We start from the raw sequence: 13,380 nt of genomic DNA, 5'->3' as shown, positions 1-13,380 counted from the left end.
GTAAATGAATGTAAAATATCGCAAATAAATTTAATTATATACAAAATAAATGCAAATAAATTATATGTGATATAAAGTTGCGAATCTAATTGATTGCGTTTTCGAGAAAGAGAGATAAAAATTTTTTTTATTCATACGTTTCTATAGTGCTTCTTTAAGTGCAATTAAACTACAAAAGCAAACTTTAAATTCATAACTTCGAACATAAACATTATATGATCTGACAGTTTAACAAAACAATTTATTCACTTATACGATTGAAAATGTAGTAGACACCAAAATAACACGGAAAGAATTTTCTCTTAAAATTTATCCTGAAAATGTAGTAGTTGCGATACAATATTAAAGATTTTTACGTGCACTTCAGTAAAATTAAACTTATTTTATTGTAGTTTTAGTAATTATTGTAGTAATGAATGAGAGAGATCTACATAAAATTCATCGAAATACAATGATAGGCCACTGTTATTTAAGAGAAAATTCTTTCCGTGAATTAAAAAATAGTGAATATTGAATATATTATATATAATTTCAAAAATGAGTTAACGTATTTCCAATTTTTATGAATTTTTATCTTTTTGCAAATCCATTATTATTGGTTTTTTAAATTTTTTACATTAATAATATTACAATTAATCTTTCCTTCTTGAAGATGGTTTTATAAAGCATCCCAACCAGAAATGGTCATCTGGGAGAGGGTCATCCCGATAAAAATCCCCGCGAGCCAATAAAACGAAATTAGCGAACGACGCGCACCATCGCCGTCGTCATTCGTGGCTGGGCTATATTTTAATTTATCTCCGTTGTCCACCGTTATAGATTACAAGCGGAGGAACCTCACGGGCCGGTTAATGGCCCAACAGTCTCGTGGGGCAGCACAAGTCTCAGAGCTCGTAAGAGGAAGAGAGAAAGAGAAAAGAGAAAAAAGAGAGAGAAAGGGAGAAAGAGAGAGAGAGAGAGAAAGAGACCACAAGAGAAGGGGTGGACGACCCCTGCGTGTGTGAAAGTATGTTCGGCTTTAACGATCAACAACGGGGACGTGGGTGTATATTAGCTGCAGTGGAGAGGCAAAAGGAGTGAAGAGACGCGGAGGAGAAGGAGAAGGATAAAAAAAAGGAGCGAGACAGGCAAATAACGCCGGGCGCAAAAAGGCAAAAGGCAAGAACTGCGCCGAGTGATCTCTCGGAGGCCCCCAGAGGGAGCGAGCCACGGGAACCACCCATGGTGTCCGTTATTGGAGGACATTAAGTCATTATTGATTACCCCTTCGCGTACGGGCATCCACCGTGCACGGAAAAGCGAAGAAAACGAACCGGGAGAGAAGTTACCGGTGCAAGCTGTCCGTTCTCTCGCAGCTTTTCTGTACTTCTCCTTCTCTCTTCCTTTCTTTTTCCTCTTTCTCTCCCTCGTATCAGTATCCGTTGACTCACCTGAAGGATATTGCAATAATTTGTTATTTTTCACTACTGACCGTGCCTCTTCCGTCATAAGTCACTCTCAGAGCAAGCCCGTAATGAATCACCGAAAATAAACATTCCTTACAGCCCATCGTGCTCAATGTCGCGTTGCTCGTCTTATGCTTATGGTCGTCTTAGGGAGTCTGGATGAGGAGGAGGGCGATTCTGCAACGAGAATAAACATGGGAACATCGCACTGTACCGTGAGTCTTAGATCGATGATTTGATTTGTGTTGTACATAGAACATTGCATTTGTTTCGCTTGTATTGTTGTCTAATTGCAATCCTATGTCATCCTATATACATTTACCTCTAAAACAAAGCGCTCTAGAGTGCTCATTATCTTCGATGATGCTTTCGATTAAGAGAAAATATTTTTATTTTAAGTTAGAATGCTCCAGCTTCAATTTAAACTCTTTTCGAAATGTTTAGATGTTGGATTTATCAACTATGAATTTTTAAAGATGGTAAATATGCATTTTTTGTGAGTTTTAATCTCATTTCTTTCAAAAATTTAATGTGATAGAACACTTTTCGCTTGCGGATTCGGATTCAATGTGTCAAAGACTAAGAAATTACTTCTTTTTCAAATCATAGCAAAAAAAGTAAAATTTGAAATTCTGCAATTATAAAGTTTTACATATTTTAACAAAAAATTCTCGATATGAATTGTCACAATGCTTTTTACGTTGAATACTAAATTATCTGCTTCGACATGATTCTAGATATTTGTTATTTATACTAATGAAACATAACCTAATTTATTACTAGATTTTAAAATATAATAATGAAGTAAATATAAAACAGCCTTTAAATGATTAATATTAGTGCATATAATATTATTGATCATTTAGAGATTATATTAAGTCTCTAGATGTATTACTTGTTTTGAATTGTTTAAAGGGGGCATCAGTATAATTGCAGAATTTCAAATTTTACTTTTTTTGCTATGATTTGAAAAAGAAGTAATTTCTTAATCTTTGACACACTGAATCCGAATCCGCAAGCGAAAATGTTCTATCACATTAAATTTTTGAAAGAAATGAGATTAAAACTCGCAAAAAATGCATATTTACCATCTTTAAAAATTCATAGTTGATAAATCCAACATCTAAACATTTCGAAAAGAGTTTAAATTGAAGCTGGAGCATTCTAACTTAAAATAAAAATATTTTCTTTTAATCGAAAGCATCATCGAAGCTCTAGAGCGCTTTGTTTTAGAGGTAAATGTATATAGGATGACATATTGTATCAATATTAAATGTCTAAGAGCCTTTTACTAAGACAAATTTCAAATTTTCTTCATTTGCCTAAAAAATGTTTTGTTACATTGTAAAATGATTGAAGTAACAATATAATTAATAAATTTAAAGATTCATTCATTGTTCACAATTCAATATCATAAAAAATTTACGAAAAAAATATTTAAATCTATGTTATTAAATTCTTTTCACATATACATTGTAATAAATTACAAAAAAATACGTTTGTTCATCTTATAGTCGTCTCCGCAAAATCACTTGTATCGTTCGCATACGCACATCATATACACGTGGAGAATGCATTCTGGTTGAACGTATGCGTGCTAATGCACGGACATGCGTGAACGAAGATAGTCGGAACCGTGGAAGTGACACGTCCTAGTTAAAACCCTCGTAAACCCGGCATTACAGAGTCGGTGTCGCCGCGGCGCTGTGCCAGCCGTATTAATTAAAGCCTATCAATTCGAGGTGATTGCCGCTATCCTAACCGGAGAACTGATGCGGAATATCTCGCTAAGCCTGGTACATACGTTCCCATCGTGACGCCAATGATGCATCCATCGCAAAGTACGTGACGATACACAGTTGCGTGCAGAAATTTCTGTGTGAACATTAATCCCTGTACAGGACGCTCCCGGAGTCGAATCATCTCAACAGTTAAACTTCTTGTTTTGTGAAGTAATCATTCTTGTCTTGTGAACTATATTTGATACTCTATAAGTAGAAGTATCTTTTTATCTCTTGTAAAACTTTCAAGCATGTACTGTTATGTGTAATATTATGTTAGTGACTCTTTCTCAAATGACTTCTAAATTATTATAATAAATACAAGAGATTTAGTTTTGTTTTTATATGTATTTATTTTACATAACTTCCAGAACAGGAAGATTCCTTAAACGCGTTCAGAGTGATCAAAAGTGATGCGCGTAGGAGGGTTTGGCTTTGTTTATACAAAGACTGTCAAAATATCTCAGTCTCTACATGGTCAATCCAGAATCGGCAGGCAGCTATATTCTACACCCTTGGTATGATATTCGCTCGATGCGATGTTGTTGCTTGTTCTTCCTGTTCTACCTCTCTCCTCGCTCGGTTCTGAAAGGGCCCCGGTAACCTCGAGGCTATTAGGGCGGTCCAAGTATTTGAACCTCACACCTCGATCCCTCGACCAGGAGAAAGGCACCTGCTCTTTTGGGACTGGGCGGTTCGTAATTACCTACCCTATGCTTCGCCCATCGGGCCCCGCGCGTAGATGTAATCAAAACGAATGATTTGAAAACTCAATTACCCTCATTACGTCTATTAAAGTGTCTATCCGACGCGGCTGTTCCTTCACTCTCCGCTTCTCTTCGTTCACCGTGACACGAAGGATATGAAGGATATGAAGGACTTCTTGATCAATTTTACAAAACTCATAGTGCTGAATGTTTTCTTTTTTTTCCATATATTCTTTGTATTCACAATCGTCTTTTATATTCGAGTTTTTTAATCGTATACATGCATTGAAGCTGATCAAGTTAAATGAAATAATAAAGATCTTTTCCATTAGTAATTAATAAATTATTCATTTAATTAATAATAAATTAATAATAATTATAATAAATTAAATAAACATTATTATAACTTATTGTATTATTTTAAACTATATATCAAATCTAGAGCGACCTAGAAATAACGATGAATAATCAGATTGAGTGAACCAAATAGATTGTGGCTAGTCAAATGCATGCGTACTTAACAAATACTAAAACTCGATTTTTTTCGAAAATGAAAAAAATTTGTCTATATTTTTTACTTTTAGAAAATGAGAAATCGCCTCCTTCTCGATTATATCATAATTTATGGAACACCTTGTACATACATAATATTTAAAATATATAGAATAAAAATTCAGAGTATACGATATATACTATGAATTTGTGCGTGTAAAGACACGCAGTATACAAATACACACATCTCCATTGTACAATCTTCAATTTATTTAATCGAATAGATATCTCTGCGTTTAAAATTTGTCAAGTTTCTTTTTTTTCGTATGATAATAGTCCGGTGTTTTTAATCGCAAACTATGTAATAAACAGTAATTTCTTTCTTTTTCTTTTCTTAACCATTTTCTTCTTCGTCTTCTCGCGCGCGCGAGAAGCGCATTCATTTGAGAAAGGAAGACGCAAGGTAAGCGAAGGGGGTGCATCCCGCCCTGCTGTGCAGCGCTAATTGTCACGTGCATCTCGCTCGTCATCTATATCTGTCTCCCAAGAGAATCAAACACACGCTCGTAAACACAGCCCTTGCCTCTCGAGGGCATGATTTTGATTGATTCGCGCGTTGCGCTTCGCGCCTCGCGGTGAGCTCTTAATCGTTATTATAATTCTCGCATTTGCATCTTTGCGCGACCCCGGGCCCGGATGTGCAGGAAATGCTATCGGCGATTATAATCGAATTTGTCATTCATCGAGAGGGCAAAGACTTGCTTGGAATTATGATCATGATGAACCCATTTCATTCGGATTCATTTCATTGCTAAAACTCTTCGATATTAAAATACTTATATTAGGTGCAAAAGAAGAAGATAATTTCTTTTAAAGAAAATATTATGAAAATTATTGTATAAAGAAAACGTGAAATTCGTGAAATTTCTCCAATATAGTAAAATAAACTAACATTACGTCAGACGTCTGTGTTTTGACATTATGATTAATAAATAAAATTAAATTCATATATATATATATATATATATATATATATATATTAACTTTACAATTTAGTTAAAGACTTATTATTCAAATTTAAGACAAAAGTTAGTATTATGAGTTTCAAAGTATTAAGGTACATTAAGTTGTAAGATATAATTGTAAAAAGTGATGAATTAACGACAATATATAATTGTAAGATAATATGTTAATTTATAAAATCGAAATTAGCATCCACAGTTATATTTGAATTGAAAAGTTAACATGATAGAAATCATATATTTATGAATACTGATGTCTTATAGATTTAGACGCATAATTGTCTATTCTATTGTCACCAAGACATGTTCTCGAGATTTTCTCTGGAATGAAACTCTAAACTCGTACATATAACATGGCAAGATATTTTACCTTACTTTACGCAAACAGACCTTCAAAGTCAAGAAAAGATATTCTACGAACATCTTCTTGTCACTTAAACAAAAACTTCGACTATCACGAAAAAAAACTTGCTGAAGAAATTTTGCACAATATGATTTCGCACGTAATCAACACAAACTTGTCTCGCTTCTTGTGCTATATTTATACGTGAGCGATCGCTTGGATTTATAATGAGTGATTCAATGTGGTCACGCAGTAGTCTCCCGCAGTAGTCTGACGGCTAACAGATCCTGCAATCGGCGCAAGAAACATAAGAAATCGTAATTAGCCGTCTGATTATTACGGCACGTCGCGGTAGGTATTAAGATATTTCTATCGCAATTATCCCTCAACGCCATTCTCGACCGGAGAGATCTCGCGTGCTAGCATAAAACTAATTAGCCCGTCGCTAATTAGAACTGGCATTTTTTTCGGCGGTGTTCGGCTTTTTGCTGACGTTGTATTGCACGGGAAATGGTTTGTGCCGTTTCACCAGATAACAACAATCGAAACCAGCAGACGCGACTTTCGCTGAGCTTGTGATTTTAACATTAATTTAATTTTAACACTAATTTTAACGCTCTTCACGCGCCTTCCTTTTTTTACTTAATTATTTGAGATTCATTCTTTTATTATGCATATATTTTCTTACTATAAACACCATAGTAGCAATTTTCATTAGCGATATTGATTAAATGTTGAGGACATTAGGCTCTAATATTGAGCCAATAATGTACTATTTAGAGCAGATATACTACATTTTAATTTGAGAAAGAGAGAGAGAGAGAGAGAAATCTTTTAATTTGAATAAATTATGTATTAATTTATAATTATTTAATTAAATCTAACTCATCAATAGTTAAATAAATCGCTAAATCTACTACTAACGTAGTAAACAATATAAATACTAAAAAATATTAATAAAAAGAAATAAAGGCGATTCCAAACAATATGACTAACTTTCCGCATTTCGTTATAAATATTGACCTACATTTATACAAATAATTATGCATGTCATACATGTGTGTGAGCGTGTAATGTTGATATATATTGGATATTGTCTGCTTTAAGTTTGTATATCAAGATGTTGTTTAAATCGAAATTAATTTCGATCTGGAAATTTTTGAATCAAAATTTAGTTTTTCAAATTATATTAACATATACGAAACTGTGTGATATTATTTTCGTGTTAGTATAACGCAAAAATCTTAAAATCTCTAGGAAAGAAATTCGACAGCAAAAGTATTCAAAAGATGCTTACGATTCTGAGTACGGTTGGAAAATGTTTCGCTTCAGTATTTTGTTCCCAAATGTATTTTTTTAAACATAATAAGATTGACCATTTGTGATTTTGTGTATGAAACTGGCAAGAGAAGTATCTGCTCAGTTTTTGTTGTCTTCGTAAAATTGCTCAAGCGGAATACGTGTACGTGAATTTTTTTACATATGTTTACGCATACGCATGTGATATTTTATGACATTACGCCATGAAACTTCGCAAAATCATTTTCACAACTCAGGCGATCGCATATCCGCGATTTCCGCCGTCGATTGATTTTCCTTGCGCGAAAAGGTCGCAGTCGAACACGATTCTTAAGTTCTCAAGATTTGTAAAGCCAATTCCCTCAGAGTATTCCAAAGTTTTCCTGATACCATAACTAAAAATTAGTCCTTACATTTTCTACGTGTAACTTTCTCTTTTTGATCTTTCCATTATGTACCTCAGTTTTAACTTCCTCCTTCTATTCCCGTACTTTTTATTGTTGTTCATAATTGAATAACTTTGGTAAGCTATTCTTACATTTTTAAGTTGTTGCAATGCGAAAATATCTCGACAAAGATCATTTTGTGAATATTTTACGAAACAATTGGAAACATCCTTGAAGATCTGAAATATATTTCTTGAGCACACAAATGTTCCGAGTACATTTTAGGGTTATCTTTCTTTTCATTATATGTTTCAAACTATAGTTTCGAATTATCTTTGTTTTCGAGACATAATAAAGTACTTGAAAGTTTTTATTTCCATCTGGGAGAGACAAGGAATGTTTTTCTCGCATCGATCCTGGAAGTGAGGATCTGATAACGGCGAACGCCGCGATAAAAGAGCGAACGTGAAAATGGTAGTTCGTGAAAATCGGCAGCACCCGGGCCTTCTGTACTCACGCAAACCTTCGCTACGATCTTTTACGCCGTCTTTACGTATATATCCTCGTAATTCGTTCGGCGCTGTGCAGTGCGCCGTTCGACTATATCGCGCTCGTTAAAGCGCTCGGAAATGCTCTTAACACCTGCAGCACGTCACACATTACGGAGTTGCATTAAATCTAGCTTGGCGCGACGTTAATGCTCGGGAGCCCTGAACAAAAAAAGAGAGAAAGAAAGAAAAGGGTGAGAGGAGAGGGAAAAAAGAGAAGAAGAAGGGGGAGAGAGAATCGATTAAGCAAGCAACCACCTTGATCACTTCAGTGCCACCCCTACGAGATCGTTCATGTGAGATGTCGAGGACACTGATCGCTCACGTGCATCGAAATATATACGTCAGACGAGACAATGAATTGTGACTATTTTTAATGCTCAATTAAGCTTTGTTTTCGCGTGCGTGTGTTTATATATATGTGTGTGTGTGTGTCGTATCGCGTTCATCACCACGCCGTCAAGCGCGGTTATGAGCGACGGATTAGAAGGGTCGCGAGAATTGGGATTAGGAACGATCATAAATCGAGTAAAATAATTCGAGAGCGATTGGAGTGAACGATCGAAGTTGCGACATATAACAGAATTTATGGAAAGTATGGTGTGTTCGATGAATACAAAAAAATTTGTAGTTGAGCTACAAATTGTATTTATTGAAAATTTCCACGTTAAAGAAACATGTATTCGTACATTTATTCAAAATTGTGAATTTTCAAAAATATTTATTTTTGAAAAAAATATGAATATTTTACGAATATTTATATTCATTTAAAGTATTCAAACAAAAATAAATTAAGAAAGGAAGCTCCAATAAATAATCTTTGTCCCTTAATTATAACTTTGATGAGATTTTAAGTGATTTAGATAACATATTGTTAATCCATACATAATGTTAACATATTGTTATCTTGTCCACATAAAATCTGTAACTTTTAGTTAGATGTGGAAAGAAAATACAATCATGGACTCAAAATAGAAAATTGGAGAATTAAAAATATTCTGAGTATATTAGATGTGATTCGACGACTATACAAATATTGAACCCTCCATCTCTATCATATACTAATTCTCTTCGTACTCTTTCTAGCTCAAGTTTTACTCTGTTTTAGGTTTTCAAAAAATATGAAAAAATTTAGGGTTATTTTTCAAAATCTTTATTACATTACCAGTTTCCGCCCTTTATTTCTGAGAAATTTGAGTGTAATTTTGCTTGTGTCAAAAAAAAGGCCCAGATTGCAGACGGAGGGTTAAATGTATGCAAATAATCGATCCTATTTACAATTCGCGTCGTAAATACTCAGCAGATACCAGTGACGCATTATAAACACAACACGCGAACATATACATAGCTTATCGGTTATGCACTCGGTTTTGAATGCAAACACGTAGCTTTGGCGCACGCGTGCGCCTTTTTTGATTCCACCGTTGTGCGGCATCGGTATTTCATGAAGGACTTGTTTCGGTCGCGGTCGGCTTTTTCTCCGATTTCGCGTTTCGGCATTTATTCTCGGTTACCGGATGCGCGTTTTTGCTGCTCCCGGGATTTATCATTTCTCGCGTCGCGGGAATATATCTCGCGAGAACGGAGGCGCGTGTTAGGTCCATGATTTGTGGCGCGTTCGGCCGTTCCGGATACGTGAAACGCCGGGATATCGCGAAGATATCTTCGTAATAATTATGAATTTTTTAAGCGAGTCTCGGACCGGACCGAAAAATAAAGTCGTCAGAGGGCCCGCAAACGGAGAAAATAGTCGTATTTTGTGTCGCATGGAATTTACAGGAGATAAATTAAGCGATAAATTTATCCTACATATATTGAAAGAAATTTCCAAAATGTGTATCTCATTAGTCTTTCATCTCTTTGGGACGAGAGCATTTTCATTCGTGCGCGGACGTCGTGTACGTGTTAATACAATGATTTAGAGATTGCGCCTCCGAAAGACAAAATCTCGTTCGTGCGTGAGCGCATGATCGGACGGAAGATGCGTGGTAAGACAGCGGGGTGACAAAGCATTAATTAAGTCGTACACGTTTATCGGATATTCCACCGACGGCTTACAGCCTGCGAAATAAGTGTACCGACCTGACGGAGAAAATCGCTTAGTATAACGCAACGCCGGCGATGAAATATGTCGAGCGTTCTAGCGACGCTGTCTCGTAAACCTCGACGGGATTAACCCGTGAGTGTTCGCAATATGAGCGCCATCCTCAGATAAAAAACCTTGCCTTCTTCTTGTAAAGTGAAGATTCGCCTTGTAAATTCTGCATGCCTTCCTTTTCAATCCTTCACGCATTCAATGTATTATCCTGAATGTAAAAGATCGAATTACTCACTTACTTCAAAAAATGACTCAAAAAATTAAATTTCCTAGAAAAAGAGAAAAAGTATTTTTCAACTTGATAAAAAATTATTGATTATATGAAAAGAACAATTCTCCTGAATTTTTAAGAATTTAGGTACATACAGATCTGAAAATAATTTTGTTGGACCAAAATGATTATGTAACCAACTCAAGCATGATAGGACGTTGCAAAAAAATTTAACGTTCTAGCAATAGCAGTTTGAGCGTCTTACATAATTTATTTTGATAGTCCAAAGAAATTATTTTTAGATCTGTGTTTACCTAAAATTAATTTTAAATACTTCAATAAAACTGTATTCTTTCTATATAATTAAATAATATCGGTAAAAAGAGTATATTATTATACAATATATAATGTTATTTTTTTCATTTACGTTTCACAATCCTTAAAAATCACATTTTTTAATTTTAACAATTTTTTATGAAGTTAAGTTAATTTTTTATGATTTTTTATGGTAGGGTAATGTTTGCTTAATTTATTCATGGTAATAAATAAACAATTACGTTTTTTTTAGTTGTGTCACTTTTAAAGCAAAGAAACGATATGATGAGTAGATGTTTCTGAAAGATACGTATGCACTCGTATAGGCACATTGAAGTATAGATTTTGCCTCTTCGAATTTTATTTGATGCTATGAAATCAGATTTCCGCCGAGGAAAAATTGACTCGGAATTGGTCAAAGAATCTGCAGATGAAGTTTCTAAAGAGTATTATTCAGTTTCATGCTAGTGTGCTAACAAACTGGATTGTAAAAAAAAGGAAAATTACCAGACGAGAAAGAAAGGGCAGGAAAACGCTTTCAGACACGCGTATAAAGGGTTTTGATGCATGTGTAACTGCGGGAGCGATATTACGTTGCCGCGAAGCTCTTCGGAAATTGCCTTACGGCGGAGACGAGATAGACGTCGGCTCAACGCGACAAAGATCCGCATATTAACGAACGGTACGCCAATTAATGGCAAGCTCCGTGGCTTTGCGTTATGCGCGATTGGTTGATTCCTTACTTAGTGTGTCGACTCCGTTTTTCATCGTTTCGATTGAGATTCATCTCGCGCATTCATTTCACAAAAGGTTTTCAAAGTTCAGAGAATTCATACATTCAACGAAATTATTGTGACATTATCGATATACACATATTTTTAATAGAAAAATAAAGATAAAAATTTGATTGTATAATAATATGCGATAAAGATTTACGTGAAATTGATAAAATTTGAGTGCAAATTTGATTTAATTATTCTAATTACTTAGTCTCTAAATGCTGAAATAAAAAATTATTTTAATGTTTTAATACAAATAAAAAAATGTATTACTCTAAAAAATTTTTTAATCTAATATTATATATTGTAATTATTACTTTTAACAAATAAACAGTTATAAAGATAATTCTTGCACAATTTGATCCTGTACGTTGACTGAGTTTAAAATTTCGATATCAAATCGCTAGAGTTCTTTTCGATTAAACTCAATCTTGTACATTAAATATGAATATATTTCTTAAAATCGGCTTATTATTACTTTATTATTACTGTCGAAATATCAAAGGCACAATAATGATATCGTTAAAACTAATATCAAGAGATCATGGAAGATAAATTCGACTACGGTACAGGTTCTATTTTTTTCCGAAATGGCTACCGGCTTTCCCAGTCTCGCCGTAATTCAATTCTTAAGGGTATCAAACACACAACCCTTTCATTAGGCGGACCCCTTCATCAGCGTAAAGAGTCGCACGGGGATAGGCTGGAGAGGTAAAGAGAGTAGATGGAGTAACGGGAGGGAGTTCGATGTTGAGCGGGCAATGAAATTAAGTTACAGAAGTACCTAAAGCGAAAATTCTACCGATCGATAGGGATGTCGTCGTTATTCTTGGGATTGGACATTGACTTTCCATACTGAAGCTATTTATAACTAACATAGTAAATAGTACATATAATACACAAGAAGGTTAACGTCTACAATCAGTTTGTCTTTATTATATCTTTATTATATATCTCCATTTATAATCCATTTATAAGGTTTTTTTTTGTCTAACTCGAACTTTTTATTTTTCTAAAACTGTCAAAAATATAAAAAAATTCCAAGTTATTTTTCAACGTTTCTATTAGATTATAGAATAGTTTTTTAACTTAAGTTAAATTTTTATCTAATAAAAAAGATGAAACTCGAACAAAAATATAAAAAAATTTGAAAGTGAAATTCGTGCTAAAAAAACACCAAGGATGCAGACGAAAAGTTTTTACGATATAAAATCTTAGAATTAATTCACAGGTTTTCAAATATCATATATCTAGAACGAAAAATCACGAGAATTTTTCTGATAATGAAAAGTTAGAAATTTAAAAAAAGTAAAAATTGTTTTGCTCATGTTGTGTTGCTCATCATTATACTTTTAATTACGGAAAGCAAACTAGAAAACTTGTATATTTCCGGAATTCTACCTCACTACTACTCGTATATACGATATTGTACTCCTAAACGCTCATTTCGCCAGTAGCCATTTTTTGACAGCATTACAATAGCGTGTGTGTGGCAAAATGTTTGGAAATACATACAAACAAACGAGATCTTTCATAGAGGTAGTGCCGTAAAAAGCGGCTCGTGTAGAACAAGTTTAACAGCTCCGCCGTCACGAGGCCAGATCGTTTCGTACAATTTGTCGACTGCAACCTGCGCATTCGCACCGGAATAATGCGTCTCCGCGGGCACTCTTCGAAGTGAACGAGAGAAACAATTCGGCGCGTTTGAAAAACGGGCGTTGGGCCAATCGCGCAAATAATTCATTGTAATGTATTCCGTGTTCGCGCGCGCGAATGGACGAGAAAGAGAGAGAGAGAGAGAGAGAGAGAGAGAGAGAGAGAGAGAGAGAGAGAGGAGGAGGAGGAGAGAGAGAGAGAGAAGAAGAAGAGAGAGAGAAGAAGACGAACTACGTACGACGTACGTACGTACGTACGTTAACGTTACGTTTACCGTTTACCGTTACGTACGACGACG

Source organism: Atta cephalotes, assembly GCF_000143395.1.
Source record: "Atta cephalotes unplaced genomic scaffold scaffold00030, whole genome shotgun sequence".
Classification (NCBI taxonomy): domain Eukaryota; kingdom Metazoa; phylum Arthropoda; class Insecta; order Hymenoptera; family Formicidae; genus Atta; species Atta cephalotes.
The sequence above is the reverse complement of the archived record's forward strand: the minus strand, read 5'-3'. Positions refer to the sequence as shown.